The sequence below is a fragment of the Pantherophis guttatus genome, chromosome 7 (genome assembly GCF_059756535.1).
Source record: "Pantherophis guttatus breed Tessera chromosome 7, ASM5975653v1, whole genome shotgun sequence".
Lineage (NCBI taxonomy): Eukaryota > Metazoa > Chordata > Lepidosauria > Squamata > Colubridae > Pantherophis > Pantherophis guttatus.
The window spans coordinates 84,574,503-84,592,320 of record NC_142069.1 but is presented as its reverse complement, the minus strand read 5'-3'; the positions used below and the strand labels follow the sequence as shown (position 1 = coordinate 84,592,320).

Here is a 17,818-nt window from a genome sequence, read left to right as displayed (position 1 = left end):
ACCAAGTCTTTTAATTCTGTTATAATGTGAAACCAAGATTGAATGATGGCTTCTATTAACTGGGTTTTATTGCTGGGTCGCTTTTGACTAACAAGTTTCTTTAGTTGGTTTCATAGATTTTCAATTAGGTTAAGGTCTGGGCTATTCCCAGGCCATTCCTGATTATCTTGAAACTTCCAAAAAAAGTGGTGTTATTAGCCATCAAACCTCAAAAATACACTTTTCCCAAAAGGTTCCCACAATTTTGGTCACTGCTGTAGTTTCCATTCATTGCTTCTTGTCCTGTCCTCAGGTGCTTTGGAGAATAGGTTTACCTGCATCTTCTTTGCGACAGCTCCTCAAATATTGGAAGGCTGCTATCATGTCACCCCAATCTTCCGTTTCATTAGATTAGACATATATCCAGTTCCTGCAACCGTTCTTCATATGTTTTAGCCTCCAGTCCCCTGATCATCTTTGTTGCTCTTCTCTGTGTTGCAAAATCTTGGGATGCAAATATGGAAGATGATTGCTAATCAATTGTACTAAGAACAATTGCTTCAAGAGAAGGAAGGATCGGGAGTGTGTGGGCTGCAGCCTGGCTTCCCTTCCCTTCACATTGACCTGGATTCATACATTTACAATGTAATGTTATGGTAAACTCACCTGCCACCAAACTATGTAATTAACTGTGACTTGGAAAGCAGAGATGCTTCAACCAGGAATATATCATCTCTTTTCCCATCATAAATATTTAGGAAGAAAGGGAAATACGTGAGGACATCCAGATTTCACTGGCCTTTTAACCTGCAGGATTGTAAGAGAACAGAATAAGAGAGTTGGAAGGGACCTTGGAAGTCTTCTTGTCCAACTCCCTGCTCAAGCAGGAGACCCTATACCAGTGATGGCTAACTTTTTTGCCGTCGTGTGCCGGCACCCATAATGCAAGGCACGAGTGACATCCCCACCATGCTCCCCTGCGCATGTGCACACGCCCTTCCCCCACTCCATTTTGGGCCTAGTAGGCCTCCCTACAGCCTCCTGGGACCAAAAATGGGCTGTAGGGGGGCGCACCACATCCCCTGTGCCTCATTTTGGGCCTAGTAGGCCTCCCTACAGCCTCCTGGGACCAAAAATGTGACCCTGCCCCCGTGCATGTGCATGTGAGCCCCCCCGCGCATGAACACGCATCTCCCACATGCACTCCGCCCCCGCACATACGCAGCAGACCCGAAAATCAGCTGGCCGGTGGGAGGAGCGCGCGCATGCGCGCTGAAACTGAGCTGGTCGACGGCTTGCGTGCCTGCAGAGAGGGCTCCATGTGCCAGTTGTGGCATGGGTGCCGTAGGTTCGCCATTACCGCCCTATACCATTTCAGGCAAATGGTTGTCCAATCTCTCCTTAAAAACCTGCAGAAATTTCTCCTTACTTCTAAGTTGCTTCTCTCCTTGGTTAGTTTCCATCCATTGCTTCTTGTCCTGCCTTCAGGTGCTTTGGAGAATAGGTTGACCCCATTCCTTGTGGTAGCTCCTCAAATATTGGAACATTGCTATCATGTCACCCCTAGTCCTTCTTTTAAACTAGACATACCCAATTCCTGCAATCGTTTTAGCCTCCAGCCCCCTAAACATTCGTGTTGCTTTTTTCTGGACTCTTTCCAGAGTCCCAACATCCTTTTTTCATCATTCTTACCAAAAGTGGATGCAGTATTCCAAGTATGGCTTTACCAAGGCATTATAAAGCAGTACTAACACTTCACGTGATCTTCGTTCCATCCCTCTGTTAATGCAGCCTAGGACTGTGTTGGCTTTTCTGGCAGCTGCCGCACACTGCTGGCTCATATTTAAGCACTTTGCTAAGTGAGACCTGGATTGTGTCTACTTCTGAGCTCAGCTCTTTAAACACAGACCCCGAAAGACTGGATCAGGTTCAGAAGTGGCTCGTCGGGATTACAAAACCTGCAATCCGAGCCGAATAATGAACAATTACCCATGTTTGGCTTGCAAAGGAGAGGAGTGAAATGAGATACGGTCGTAGTCTACAAAAGGAGTTATAAGTACAGGCTGCTGCATGTAAAAGAGGCAGATATATATTCCCAGTTGAAATGGCGAGCAGGGCGAGAAGAACTGGTTCACAGATTCAGGAGGATTTGGGAGATGAGACATACTGGAACCTTCTGCCTCTAGAACAGGGGTCGGCAACCTTAAAACACTCAAAGAGCCACAAAGGTCCTAACCGGAAACCCCCCGTTCAATTCTGGAGCCGACTGGAAGTCCGGTTCCCCCACCATAGAGTCTCCTCCTAGTGTGGCGTTCTTTTTCCTCTGCCGACCGGAAGTCCGGTTTCCCCACCATAGAGTCTCCTCCTAGTGTGGCGTTCTTTTTCCTCTGCCGACCGGAAGTCTGGTTCCCCCACCATAGAGTCTCCTCCTAGCGTGGCGTCCTTTCTCCTAACCAAAAGCCCTATCAATTGTGGAGCCGACTGGCGATAAGGAGCCGCAGCAGAGGGATAAAAGAGCCACATACGGCTCCGGAGCCGCGGGTTGCCAACCCCTGCTCTAGAAGACCAGAGGCTCAGCTTGCTGGATGGCCCGAGGGCCATTGTCAGATAATTTAGTGGATTCTTACCCTGAGCAGAAAGAATTACCAAATGTCCACTAGATCTTTTATTCAAACCTACCCGTTTGATGACTAAATCAACAAGGCTGTTTCATTGGGTTCACATCTGGCGCCAAACTGAAACAGATGCCTTCTCTAAGTGGACACATGGATAAATAAAGTATAGTTGAACCATTCCTTACGGATCAAGGGAGGTTTCTTCAGGAATCCTTCTTTAGGAAAGTTAAGCATTATCCCCTCATGTAACAAAGAACAGGTTCTTAATCTGGATCAACTAGATTCAAAAGCCACCTAGACAGGAATCAAGGCAGGTAGTTGTTGTCCATATGCCGAGGCTGCAGTGACTGAAAATGATCCTTCAAAATCGGAGGAGATGCCACTTCGTGCGAACCCATCTGTTTGCGAACTCAACATCCAGGTCAGCAAAATGAAGATTCTCAGTCATCCAGAGAGAATCGTCGGAAGGTTGCATTTTTTAAAAAAAATGAGGCCAGTTGCAATGATTCAGACAACTTCAGACAACCCTCATCCAGGTCAACAGGGAGATTAAATAAATTTAATCTGAAAACGCAAGCGGATTATTACCCCAAGTTAGCAGTTACGATGTTAACAACTCCAGATCCAGCTAGAAAAACCAAACTAACTGGAAAGTGATTTGTGGATGATGGATGTACAGAGTAACACTTTCATGCCATCAGGATAATGACTGTATGATTTGGGCTTCAAGGGATAGTTAGATGATGCTGATTGGTGCAATTGATTGTTCTTGTAATTTTAAAAAATATATATATTTATGATTTTATACGAGCTGCCTGGAATGTGTCAAATCAGGCAGGACATAACTTATGTAAATAAATAAAAATAAATGAATGCTCTGAGCTGGCTTAGCTGATTATTTGATGGATTCTGTCCCGCTTCTGGTTTATACACTCACACAGAAGTTGCCGTGGTGAATTAGCAGCTTTCCCAAGGTCGAGGAGATAACAGCACATAAGGAATGCAATCCAAAAGAGTCTCTAAGCAACACCTGCTTGTTGGAGTGGTTTTGCTTTTTTAACAGGAGCGTACAGAATAGTCGAAATCCAATCCAAAGCTCTGAGAGCCAGGTCAAGGTTGTGAGACAATCCAGAGGTCACAAGTTCACGAGCAGAAGAATCCATACAAACGTCACGCAAGAGCTGGAGATCAGAGAGTCGATTCCAACAAAGGCTACAGCGAAGCGGAAGCGGACAACTCGCCAGTCAGCTCACCATGGCCAAATTCGTTGCGGCCAACTCAACACAGGTCAACTCGCTGTGGCCATAAGTCACTTTTTTCAGTGCCGTTGTAACTTTGAACAGTTGCTAAACGAACTGTTGTAAGTCGGGGCTACTTGTAGTAGAAGGTGTAATGCCTGTTGTGCATGAATGCTGACAGCCTCTCCGTCAAGGGTCTCCAGAAGAGCTCATGGGGCCCTTCCATGCAATCAGGCTGGGGTTAGACCGTTAGTGTGAAACCTGAGTTCCAATCCCATTTGACAAAAGAACTCATGATGTGCCCTGGAACAGTTCATCTTCTCCTAACTCAACCTACCTCGCAGAATATAGAGATAGGGAGATCCTTTGTTAATGCCTTGAGAAAAAGAGAAAAGGCGGGTTTTAAAACCATATATAAATAGATGCAGAGGAAGTTCTCAACTTACAACAGTTCGCTTAGTGACCCTTCTAAGTTACGACGACACTGAAAAAAAGTGACCGATGACCATTTTTCAGACTTTATGACTGTTGCAGCATCCCCACAGTCAAGTGATTTACATTCAGATGCTTGACAACCGACTCACATTTATGACGGTGGCAGTGTCACGTGATCCCCTTTTGCGACCTTCCGACAGGCCAAGTCGACGGGGCAGCCAGATTCACTTAACAACCGTGTTCCTAATTGAACAGCTCCAGTGACTCACTTAACAACCGCGGCAAGGAAAGTCGTAAAATGGGGCAAAACTGTTAAAAGAGTTTGCAGCAATCCAACCAGCACACAAGTAAACAATTCAGCAGGATTCATTTATAAAAGAAACGTCTTTATATACAATACCCATACAGCAGAAGCCAGAACCAGAACTCAGAATCCAGAAGTACAGAATCAATAATCACAGAAGCACTCATATATATATATACAGATCAGTGAACCTAAGCCACGCCCAGGCTCCGAGCCGTCTGGGTCACCAAACATTCCCCATTGGCTGACCTGTTACCATGTCTATTCCAATTCATGAACACTGACAAAAACTCCCTGAACACATCTCACTTAGCAACATAAATGTTAGGCTCAATTGTGGTCGTAAGTCGAGTTGAGAGAACCTGCACTTTTTTCCTGCTCTGAGTCTTTAGATCTTCCATATACAGGCAGTCGTCAACTTAACTGACCATAATTGAGCCTGGAATTATGCTCGTAAATTGGGTTGGTTGTTAAATGGCTCATTATATGACGGTGCCCAATTTTACCATCTTTTCTGCGGTGGTTGTTACTTAAATACCACCGTTGCTAAGCAAACACCGCAGTCATTAAGGAAAACCACTGTACCCAATGGGGTGGGTTATTATTATTATTTTTTTGCCAGAAACCAGAATTAAGCACTGGTTTCCTGAAAAACAACGAAAGAAATGTGGGATCCTATTAAATGCAGCCCGTAATGTGATCACATGGCCATAAAGGGGAGAAGGGGCAGCCATCAAAACTTCGGAACCGGGACATAAAATAGCTCTGGGGAGGTTTGTCATAACTTTGGACGGTTGCTAAGCAACAGGTCATAAGTCAAGGACTAGCTATATATTTGGCTTTTCACCTCAAATGAGCACCCAAGGTAGTTATTAGCAATTATCTGGGAACCACCCTGTGCAACGAAGCAAAATCTTCTTTTTGGTGAACTAAAAATTGGCCTCAGGAACTGGATCCTGCCATTTTGGCGGGAAGGGAATCTCGGCAGCAAATGGGGCTTCTCTTTTGTGAGGGCTTTCAGCTTTGCAAACCCTCGAATTTCATCCTGTCAATTTCTGCCCGTTTGCCCAACCTATCAAGTTGATTTTATACTCCATTTCTGCTTTCTAGAGCATGAGTGATTTATTTAACTTAAGAGCAGGCTTGCATCCTTCGGAAGGCTGGGTTAGAAGGAACAAAAAAAAAATAAAATAAAAATTAAATTGCTGGAGAAAATCAGCCGAAAATGGATTATGCTGATGATACCACTCAGATGAATAGAGGGAAACTTAAAAGAAGTAACCGATGGAAACTGAATAAAGAGAGAAGCAATTTAGAACTAAGGGGAAACTTCCTGATAGTGAGGACAATTAACCAGTGGAACAACTTGCCACCAGAAGTTGTGAATGCTTCATCATTGGAAGTTTTTAAGAAAAGACTGGACAACCATTTGTCTGGAATAGTATAGGGTCTCCTGCTTGAGCAGGGGGTTAGACTAGAGGACCTCCGAAGGTCCCTTCCATTATTCCGTCATTCTAAAGTGAAAGAACAGAGTGCCAAAGCTAGTCTGCTGCTAAATGTTAAAAAGAAAAATTAAGTTTCTGCTATCAGGGCTAACGTGCAGGAAAGTTGTTACAGGTAGTCCTCGACTTGCGACCACAATTGAGCCCAAGGTTTATGTTGCAAAGTGAGACATTTCTCAAGTGAGTTTTTGCCCTGCTCTACGGCTTTTCTTGCCATGTTTCTTCAGTGAATCCCCAGCAGCTGATAAAGTTATAAATGAACTTTCGTTGCATACAGCTCTCAAAGGGTCACCACCTCCAACCTACACTACAGGAATCTGACAAAATAAATAAATAAATGCAAAATTATATCTGTCTGTCTGTCTGTCTGTCTATCTATCTAATCTATCTATCTATATCCATAACTCTCTCTCTCTCTCATCTATCTATATCTATCTATCATCTATCTATCCATCCATCCATCCATCCATCCATCCATCCATCCATATCTCTCTCTCTCTCATCTATCTATATCTATCTCCATATCTCTCTCTCATCTATCTATCTATCCATCCATCATCTCTCTCTTTCATAAATCTATCATCTATCCATCCATCCATCTCTTTCTCTCATCTGTCTATCATATCTCTCTATCTCTCATCTATCCATCCATCCATCCATCCATCCATCCATCCATCCATCCATCTAACATCTCTCTCTCTCATCCATCTATCTATCTATCTCTCATTATCAATCTATCTATCATCCATCCATCCATCTCTCTCATCTATCTATCCATCATCTCCCCGTCTCTCTCATCCATCCATCCATCCATCTATCATCTCTCTCTTATCTATCTATCTATCTATCTATCTATCTATCTATCTATCTATCTATCTATCTATCTATCTATCATACGACACAGAGAAACAACAGTCTAGTTTGGGCAGTCTAGATTCACTTAACAACCGGGTTACTCAATTTAACGGCAGGGATTCGCTTAACCAAGGTGGCAAGAAAAGTCGTAAAACGGGGCAAAAGCACCTTGAACCCACTGTCTCACTCAACCACATAAACGTGAGGCTCGGTTGGAGTCGTAAGTGGAGGACGACCTCTCCTCTCCCACTCGGGTGGACCCAGGAAAAGTCCGAGGACGGAGCCCAGAGAAGCGATCCATTGATCCCATCCAGCGGCGGATCCCTTTTAGGAGCCCCGGCGAGGAGGAGGAGGAGGAGGCGGCGGACCGGGAAAGCAAGAAGGCAGCCAGGCCGGGACTCAACCCGGAGCGGGGAGGCGCCTTGCCCTCCCTGCCGCGCAGCTGGGTTGGCTCTCGGGGCAGCACCGCCCGGCCTCCGCCTCCGCCTCCGTCCCTCCCCGCCCGGCCGTCCCGGCGCCGCCTGCCCCGTCCCGGTTTCCGCTGGCAGCCGAGCCGAGCCGAGCCGCGCCGTGCCAAGCGAGCAGACCGTGGACCCGGGCTTGGTACCTCGGTCCAGCAAGGCGGTAAGTCGTGCGCTCCTCGCCCTGCATGGCCGGAGGGCAGCCAGGCCGGAGGAGCGAGCTGGATCGAGGGCTGCGGCCGGGGAGGCGGAGGGGATCGGGGCAGGAGCTCGGTCCAGGGTCGGGGGGCTCCGGCGGGCTCGATCGGACGGGGGGAAGGAAGGCGGAGCGGGGGGGGGAAGGTCTCTGGGGTGGGGGGGTGGGGGAGGCCAAAGAGCCCCCGCCCGCGAACTTCGGGGAAGTGGGGGGGGGTCTCACCCCCACCCCCCGGTCCCCCGTGGGTGCTGGGGGCCCCGGCCGGCGGGTGTGGAAGGCTGGGTCTCCATCCCGAAAGGCGGGCCCGAGAGAGGGGTTGCATTGGGCTGGCTCCCCCCCCCCACACTCCCCATCTCCGGCCGCTCTTCCTCCGAGAGTGCCAGGCGGGCGGAGCTTGAATTTGGCCAAACTTCGGTCCGGTTTGGTTAACTCGCGATTTGGGCTCTTCGGGGCCTGGGAGAATGTCAATCTCTCTCTCTCTCTTTCTCTCTCTCTTTCTCTCTTTTTCTTTCCTTCCTTCCTTTCCCCCTCCCCCCCTCTCCCCCTCTTTCCCTCTCCCTCCTATCTATCCTTTTCTCATTCTATCTCTCATCTATTGTTCTATCTAATGTTCTCTCTCCCTCCCTCTCTCCCTCCTTCCTTCCCCCTCCCTCCCTCCTTCCTTCCTTCCCTCTCTTTCCCCCTCTCCCCCTCTCTTATCTATCCTTCAATCATTCTATCATCTAACTATTCTATTTAACGTTCTCTCTCTCTCCCTCCCTCCCTCTCCCCTCCCGCTCTCTCTCCCTCTCTCTCCCTCTCTCTCCTATCTATCGTTCTCTCATTCTATCATATATCTATTGTTCTATCTATCTAATGTCCTCTCTCCCTCCTTCCTTCCCTCTCTTTCCCCCTCTCTCCCTCTCTTATCTATCCTTCGATCATTCTATCATCTAACTATTCTATTTAATGTTCTCCCTCTCTCTCCCTCTCTCTCCTATCTATCGTTCTATCATTGTATTCTATCTAATGTTTTCTCTCCCCCCTCCCCCCTCCTGCTCTCTCCCCCTCTTTCCCTCTCCCTCCTATCGATCGTTCTCTCATTCTATCTATCATCTATCTATTGTTCTATCTATCTAATGTTCCCTCTCCCTCCCTCTCTCCCTCCTTCCTTCCCTCCTTCCCTCTCTCTCCCCCTCTCCCCCTCTCTTATCTATCCTTCGATCATTCTATCATCTAACTATTCCATTTAATGTTCTCTCTCCCTCCCTCCCTCCCTCTCCCCTCCCGCTCTCTCTCCCTCTCTCTCCCTCTCTCTCCTATCTATCGTTCTATCATCTACCTACTCCATCTAATGTTCACTCTCCCTCCCTCCCTCTCTCTCCCTCTCTCTCCTATCTATCGTTATATCATTGTATTCTATCTAATGTTCTCTCTCCCTCTCCCTCTCCCCTCCCGCTCTCTCTCCCTCTCTCTCCCCTCCCTCTCTCTCCCCCTCTTTCCCTCTCCCTCCTATCTATCGTTCTCTCATTCTATCTATCATCTATTGTTCTATCTAATGTTCTCTCTCCCTCCCTCTCTCCCTCCTTCCTTCCCCCTCCCTCCCTCCTTCCCTCCTTCCCTCTCTCTCCCCCTCTCCCTCTCTCTCCTATCTATCGTTTGATCATTCTATCATCTATCTATTCTATCTATTCTAATGTTCTCTCTCTCTCCCTCCCTCTCCCCTCCCCCCCTCTCTCCCTCTCTCTCCTTTCTATCGTTCTACCATCTACCTACTCCATCTAATGTTCTCTCTCCCTCCCTCTCTCTCCACTCCCTCTCTCTCCCTCTCTCTCCTATCTATCGTTATATCGTTCTGTCATCTATCTATTCTATCTAATGTTCTCTCTCTCTCCCTCTCTCCCTCTCCCCTCCCCCTCTCTCCCTCTCTCCCTCTCTCTCCTATCTATCGTTCTATCGTTCTATCATCTACCTACTCCATCTAATGTTCTCTCTCTCTCCCTCCCTCTCTCCCTCCTCTCTCTCTCCTATCTATCGTTCTATTGTTCTATCATCTATCTATTGTTCTATCTAATGTTTTTATCCATCCAACCATCCATCCATCCATCCATCCATCCATCCAATGTTCGTTCTATCTATCTATCTATCTATCTATCTATCTATCTATCTATCTATCTATCGTTCTATCTATCGTTCTATCGTTCTATTGTTCTATCTAATCTATCTATTTATTGGCAGCTTCCCCTCTAGGGAAAAAAAAAAAAGGACTGAGCAAAGGGGGAGGGGGCACATTATCTTTCCATGGAAATGCTTAGAGCTCTTATTTCTGGTGTGAACAGTAGCTGAGGCTGTTCCGTGGAGGAGGGCGAACTGTGGTGGTTCAGTCTCTTCTTAAAAACCTCAGTGATGAAACATCCAGGGTTGGGCTTCAAAAATTTTAGCAAGGGGTTCTCTGTGCAGTTGCTGGGTGGGCGTGGCCATGGTGGGCGTGGCCTAGTCAGCCTTCTGCCCCACGGGGGTGGGGGAGCGTTTTTGTCCTCCCCAGGCTCCGGAGGCTTTTCTCGAGCCTCCGGAAGGGTGAAAACAGCCTCCTCAGGCTCCGGAGGCCCTCTGGAGGCCAGAAACAGGCCCGTTTCCGGCCTTCCTGAAGTTCCGGTAGGCCCATTTTTCGCCCTTCCTGAGCCTCCGTGCACACCCTGCACTTACCTGCATCCAAACGGGCCGCGTGGGGGAGGGGCAGGGTGGGCGGGGCAAGCCAGGAGTGGGATTTGGGGGTTCTCCGAACTGCACAGAATCAATTCTCCTAAACCCCTGCGAACCCCCAGCAGCCCATCCCTGGAAACATCCACAGCTTCTGGAGGCAAGCTGTTCCACTGGTTAATTGTCCTCCCTATCAGGAAGTTTCTCCTTAATTCCAGGTTGCTTCTCTCCTTGGTTAGTTTCCATCCATTGTTTCTTGTCCTGCCCTCGGGTGCTATGGAAAATTTGTCAGCTGATTGCAGAGGGACCGCATCAAGATCAGCAGAAATGATAACACTTCTTTATACCATACTGGTGAGGTATTCCATACTTGGAATGCTGCCTCCAGTTCTGGTCACCACGTGTTCTGTCCCCGTCCCACACGCACACACACCAGCAGACGTCCAAGAGTTAAGGACCAAACCAGCCGATAAAATCCTTTTCCTTATGATAACGGAATTTGGCAGCAACCTAGTGGCTACCTGCCAAGAGTTTATTACTACAAAGGAAAGAGATAACTTCTCTCCGCTTCTGGTACATCAAAGTAAAATGCTCAATAATTACAGAGTCAATCAAGTCCAAAGATAATCCAGCAAAGTCTATAGCAAAAGTCCGGCAATGCAGAATGGCGTGGAAGCTTTCAGCTTTGTTCGTCACAAGATTTGACTGGCCACCATGCTCCCTTTTATACCCTGTGGGGTGTGGTCCAGTGACTCAGCCTAATCTCGGGCACGCCTTTTCTTCTGTTGCGTGCGCTTATCTCTGCGACGCTGCCGAGGATCCAGCCAAGACTCATTACCCTCATCACTGTCCACCTGTGGCTGCGCGGACGTGCCTCCTGCCGGCCCTATCTCTTGCCCTTCGGCGGACACCGAAGGCATTGCCAGAGAGGAGAGTCCTGGAGAGGGAGGCCTTGCCAACTCCTCCCCTTCACTCTCGGAGTCCTCTCCTGACGATGACACAGGCTCAGGTAACGGAGCCACAACACTACGATACAGAAAAGTGGCTGAGACCTTAATTTTAAGGGGTGCAGAGAAGAGCAATAAAAATGATAAGTGCTCTGGAGGCTAAACCCGGGATGGTGAACCTATGGCACGCGAGCCGTCGCCTAGCTCAGCTCCACTGCGCATGCGTGCACGTGCCTCCTGCCGGCCAGCTGATTTTTGGGATGCGCAGGGGGTGGGGCGTATGCGGGAGATGCGCACGCATGCGCTGGGGGTCGCACATGTATGCGCAGAAGGCGGGGTGGAGCGTGGGGTGGGGGCGGCATCACCTCCCCCACAGCCCGTTTTTGAGCCCAGGAGGCTGCAGAGAGACCTACTAGGCCCAAAACCGGGGCGGGGCATGTGTGCATGTGTGTGTGGGGGCGCACGCATTGTGTTGTGGGTGCCGGCACACACATGTGCACTTTTGGCACACAAAGAGAAAAAGGTTAACCATCACTGGGCTAAACTGTAATGATGAACAGTTGAGGGAGGGAGGCAGTGATGGGAATTCAAGTAATTTAACAACCGGTTCTCTGCCCTAATGATTTCTTCCAACAACCAGTGTGCCAAACTGCTCAGAAAGTTAACAACCGGTTCTCCCGAACCGGCTGAATCCCACCACTGGAGGGAGGTATGTCTACCCAATCAAAGAGAAGGATTACGGGGAGACATGATAGCTGTCTTTTAGTAGTTGAGGAGTTGTCATGGAGAAGGAAGGGCTAACTTGTTCTCCAAAGCACCAGAAGGCAGGGCAAGAAGCAAGGGATGGAAAAGTAATCAAGGAGAGGAGGAACCTAAGGAGAAATTTCCTGATGGTGAGAACAATTAAACAGCGGAATGGCTTGTCTCCAGAGGTTGTGGCAGTGGTGGCTTGCTCCCAGTTCGCACCAGTTTACAAGAACCGGTAGTAAAAATTTGTAGTAGTTCCGAGAACCGGTAATAACATTGGCTGGCCACGCCCCCGAACCGGTCCCCGGCCCGGTCGCCACTCACTTACCCCGCCCACCTCATCAGAGCCTTTTTTTAAAAAAACTTTTAAAAGCATTTTTTTTACAACCTCTTCAGCCAAAAAAATGCTTTTAAAAGTAAAAAAAAAAAAAAAAAGGACTCTGACGATCAGGCAACTCAGCTGGGATCGTCAGAGGCTTTTCAAAGCATTGTTTTCTGCAACCTCTTCAGCCGAAGAGGTGGTTAAAAAAAATGCCTTTAAAAGCCTCTGACGATCCCAGCTGAATTGCCTGATCGTCAGAGGCTTTTCAAAGCATTTTTTTTCCTGCAACCTCTTAAGGTTGTAGAAAAAAATGCTTTTAAAAGTAAAAAAAAAAAGAAAAAAAAGTTGGCCACGCCCACCCAGTCACATTACCCCTCACCAAGCCACGCCCACAAAAACAAGCCACGCCCACAGAACCGGTAGTAAAAAAATTTCGAACCCACCCCTGGGTTGTGGGTGCTCCCATCACTGGAGGCTCTTAAGAAGAGACTAGACAACCATTTGACCAGGATTGTATAAAACAGGAATCCCCAACCATACCGTAGTAGGCCGTGAGCTGTTTGCAACCAAGCCACGGAAATGGTGGCCGAGCATTGAGTCATGCCCAATTTTATGGCCTTCTCTGCCATGGTTATTATGCAGTTGTTAAATAAATCATGCAGCTGTTACTAGAGCTAGCTTCATTGATTTTGCTCATAAATGTATGCCAATTGCAAGTGCCTCAATTTTGATCTCCTGACGGTCGGATGGCTGCAACGGCTGTAAGGGTGAGGAATGGCCGTAAGCCACCTTTTTTCAGTGCTGTTGTAATTTGAACGGTCACTAAATGAATGGTTGTAAGTAGAGGACTACCTATTTTCTTAGTAATTTCTTAGTTCCTGCCTAACTCCTGCTTCAGCCTTTCCCTTTTAATAAAGCATCTCTCCTTTGTAAGCAGCATTCATATCTGCATGAATGCTATTCTGTTATTCTGTTATTCCGTTATTCCATTGTTCTGTTACTCTGTTATTCCATTATTCCTTTATTTATTTATTTATTTTATTTTTTATCTATTTTATTTATCTATTTTATTTATCTATTATTCTTTTATTCCGTTATTCTATTATTCTGTTACTCCATTAGTTTATTATTCTATTATTCTGTTATTCTTTTATTCTGTTATTCTGTTACTCCATTATTCTATTATTCTGTTATTCTGTTATTGTTACTCTGTTATTCTGTTACTCCATTATTGTTATTCTATTATTCCGTTATTCTGTTATTCTTTTATTCTGTTATTTTATTATTCTGTTACTCCATTATTCTATTATTCTGTTATTCTGTTACTCCATTATTGTTATTCTATTATTCTTTTATTCCGTTATTCCGTTATTCTGTTATTGAAACTCTGTTATTCTGTTATTCTGTTATTCCGTTATTCTTTTATTCCGTTATTCTGTTATTTTATTATTCTGTTATTCTGTTATTCTTTTATTCCGTTATTCTGTTATTCTGTTATTTTATTATTCTGTTATTCTGTTATTCTTTTATTCTGTTATTCTGTTATTTTATTATTCTGTTATTCTGTTATTCTTTTATTCCATTATTCTGTTATTTTATTATTCTGTTATTCTGTTATGAAATGAAGTGCACGTAGCTCTCACTGTAAAACTCCAATATTCATTTAGGGACTGTTCAAAGTTACAGAGGCACTGAAAAAGTGACTTGTGACCATTTTTCACACCTACGACCGTTGCACTGTCCCTATGGTCACACGGTCAAAATTCAAACACTTGGCAACTGGCATGTATTTATGACGGTGGCCGTATCCTGGGTATCATGTGATCCCTTTTTGCGACCTAGTAAAGTAAAGTCAAAGATTCACTTAACAGCCGTGCTACTAGTTTAACGATGGCAATGATTCACTTAACAACGGTGGCCGGAAAGGTCGTCAGATGGGGCAAAACTCAACAACGGTCACGCTTAGCAACAGAAATTTTGAGACCCAATTGTGGTCGTAAGTCGAGGACTCCCTGTACCAGGTATTTCTTATCCTACCTGCCAATCTGGCTGCCCTGGATTGATTCCTCTGTCTGGAACCATCTTCTGGACGGGAGGGGCTGTTTTGGCTCCTCCGTTCCTGGGCTCCCGTCACATGGCTTGGCCACTGGACCGAAGCACAAGAGGCCTGCGGAAATTTAATCATTGACTGTGTTTTCTGCCCTGTTCTTTTTTAGTTCAGTGACTCGTTTCCTCTTTCAGAATTGTAACTCAAGTATTTCTGGAAGCAAAAAAAATAAATAAAAATGCAGCCGTCTTAAACGGCGCTAAACTGAGTTTAAATGTGTGGCATTTGAGAGATATTTTCTATTGTAGGAAGAAATATAAGAACCTTGGTAGTACAGGGGTTTAAGGCACCCTGTTATTAAGCTGGTTATTAAGACCAGCTGCCTGCAATTACTGCAGGGTTCGAATCTCGCCAAGGCTCAAGGTTGACTCAGCCTTCCATCCTTTCTAAGGTAGGTGAAATGAGGACCCAGTTTGTGGGGGCAATAAGCTGACTTTGTATAAATATACAAAAGGATGAAGGCTATTGCTTAGCACATTGTAAGCCGCCCTGAGTATTTGGAGAAGGGCGGCATATAAATCAAATTAAAAAAAAAAAAATCCTTCTGGGTTCAGCTCCAAGTGGGGAAAAAGACACTGGAAACATGGAGACTGCTTAGAAAGATGGTTTAATGGTGGACAGGATCACGTGGTTTGAGTTCCTGAACAGAAAAAGGGGCGAGACACGGCGAGTCCCCAGGTTTTATGCCCTCTCTGAGTTTTGAACTTCCTGGGGAACAGGAAGAGTATCCTGATTGGTTGTCAGACTCCCAGGGGGTGGGGGTCTTAGCTAGCCTTGCTGGCTGATTTCATCTTCCCAGGTGCCATGTGGTGAGTTTCTGTTGCTAGATGGGTCCTATTGTGTTAGTTTCTGTTGCTAGATGGGTCCTATTGTATTGCAGATGATGGTCCATTGACAAAGATTGAGTTTCTGCCTCTGGCCCATTGACAAAGGGTGGAGGCAGGAAGGTGGGAGCTGCTTCGTCTTTAAAACATGCTTCTCCATTTCTCATCCAGGGAAACATAATATTCTGCCTTTTTAATATTTCCCAAAATATTTCATTCCTCTGGAAAGGGGTGGGTGCTAACTTCTTATACTATCTTGTAGTTTCTACATTCCTATAACTTTGGGTTACGCTGAACAAGCATCTCTCTTAGACCCCATTTGTTGGCTGTTTCTGAAATAGTGTTCTACACACTATTTTTCCATAAATATTTCCGTTTTCCTCAGGAAGTTCCTGTTCCTGTAGGGTCAATCGGATTAGGATATCCTGTTAGATGTCTGTGGAGATTCTCAGTCGTTCAGGTTATAGTTGTCCCAAAGGTACTTTTTTCAAGAGGCAACTGGACTTCCTTGTTTTTTTTCCTTTGAAGACGTTTTGCTTCTCATCCAAGAAGCTTCTTCAGCTCTGACTGGATGGAGGGAAATGGAAGGATTTATATTCCTTGCAGAGAGTTGGACATTTGCATCTCTTAAAGAATGCAAATGACCAGCTGTCTGCAAGGAATATAAATCCTTCCATTCCTCACCATCCAGTCCAGGGGTCGGCAACCTTAAACACTCAAAGAGCCATTTGGACCCGTTTCCCACAGAAAAGAAAACACCGGGAGCCACAAAACCCTTCCCGTGCCTGACTATTTCTTGAGCGGCCACAAAACTAGCATATGTAGTTGAATTAAACGTTCTGTTTTCTTCTGAAACTTTTCTTTACTTGGATTTATCTATGGTTGGCCTAACGGGAGTCGAAAAGCTCAATAAATCGCGTGCCGGCAGGTGTCACACATTGGCGGTTGTGACGCATATTTTGAGCAATAGGGAGCCGCAGCAGAATGAAAGAGCCACATGCGGCTCCAGAGCCCCGGGTTACTGACTCCTGATCCAGTCAGAGCTGAAGAAGCTTCTTGGATGAGAAGGGAAATGTTTTCAAACAAAAAACCCAGAAAGTTCAGTTGAAAAAGCACCTCAGGGATATCCTGTTAGCCTCTCCTCCCAGGGATGACCAGGTCTGACTCTGCTTAGCTATCCAAGATCAACCAAGGTTAATTAAGGATCATAGTATTGAAAGCATGAGGCTGGAATATCAGTAAATGAATAGTGAACGTAATGTTGTTATATTAATTTAATCCACTAGTGTCGGTTTCAGAAAATCTGTGAAAATATCAATAATTGCTATTTGTTTTATTTATTTTTATCCATGTTTATTATTTGTGTAAATCACTCAAAGGGGTGAACATATCTAACATTCCTTCCTCCTCCTATTTTCCCCACAACAACCCTGTGAGGTGGATTGGGCTGAGAGAGAGTGATTGGCTCAAAGTCAGCCAGCCGGCTTTCATGCCTAAGGCGGGACTAGAATTCACCGTCTCCTAATGATTGGCTCAAAGTCATCCAGCCGGCTTTCATGCCTAAGGCGGGACTAGAATTCACCGTCTCCTAGTGATTGGCTCAAAGTCATCCGGCTGGCTTTCATGCCTAAGGCGGGACTAGAATTCACTGTCTCCTAGTGATTGGCTCAAAGTCATCCAGCCGGCTTTCATGCCTAAGGCGGGACTAGAATTCACTGTCTCCTAGTGATTGGCTCAAAGTCATCCAGCCGGCTTTCATGCCTAAGGCGGGACTAGAATTCACCGTCTCCTAGTGATTGGCTCAAAGTCATCCAGCTGGCTTTCATGCCTAAGGCGGGACTAAAATTCACCGTCTCCTAGTGATTGGCTCAAAGTCACCCAGTTGGCTTTCATGCCTAAAATGGGACTAGAACTCACCGTCTCCTAGTGATTGGCTCCAAGTCACCCAGCAGCTTTCATGCTTAGGGAAGGACTAGAATTCACCGTCTCCTGGTGATTGGCTCAAAATCACCTAGCTGGCTTTCATGCCTAAAGTGGAACTAGAATTCACCGTCTCCTAGTGATTGGCTCAAAGTCACCCAGCCGGCTTTCATCCCTAAGGCGGGACTAGAATTCACCATTTCCTAGTGATTGGCTCAAAGTTACCCAGCCAGCTTTCATGCTTAAAGAAGGACTGGAACTCACCGTCTCCTGGTAATTGGCCCAAGATCACCCAGCTGGCTTTCCTATTTAGAACTCCCAATTTCTAGCTTGGTGTCTTAACCACTAGAACCACACGGGCCGTGCATTTCATCGGCTAAAAACGTGCAATGTGGCTCATTTATTTTGCACCGAAAGAGGATGTTAAATATTTTTTTTTAAAAAAGTGCTTTATTTTTTTTTAAAAAAAGAAGTGTACCTCTTCCTCCCCCTAACTCACAAAAACCCTTTTCGTTACGTACCCCTGGACAAATTAAAAACAGGTTGCCCTCCTGAAGAGCGCGTGTTCGGAGGGCAGCGTCCAACACTCCTCCAGGCGGGAACAGGCGAGGCGTGTGGCATTTCGCTCCCAGAGATGGAGAAGCCTACATCTGCAAAACAGCTGTTCCCCTCCCCCATCTTGCCATG

The 17,818-nt window shown here is 46.3% G+C and overlaps 1 protein-coding gene across 1 annotated transcript in view; it reads left to right on the top strand.

Moving 5' to 3' along the window:
- Positions 1-7,373: 7,373 nt before the first annotated feature.
- The window catches only part of TSPAN9 (tetraspanin 9), a 145,667-nt gene continuing 135,222 nt past the window's right edge, over positions 7,374-17,818 (top strand). Inside the window, exon 1 of the mRNA XM_087873324.1 lies at positions 7,374-7,552. The gene's annotated coding sequence lies outside the window, so the exon portion shown is untranslated. The remainder of the gene's footprint in view (positions 7,553-17,818) is intronic.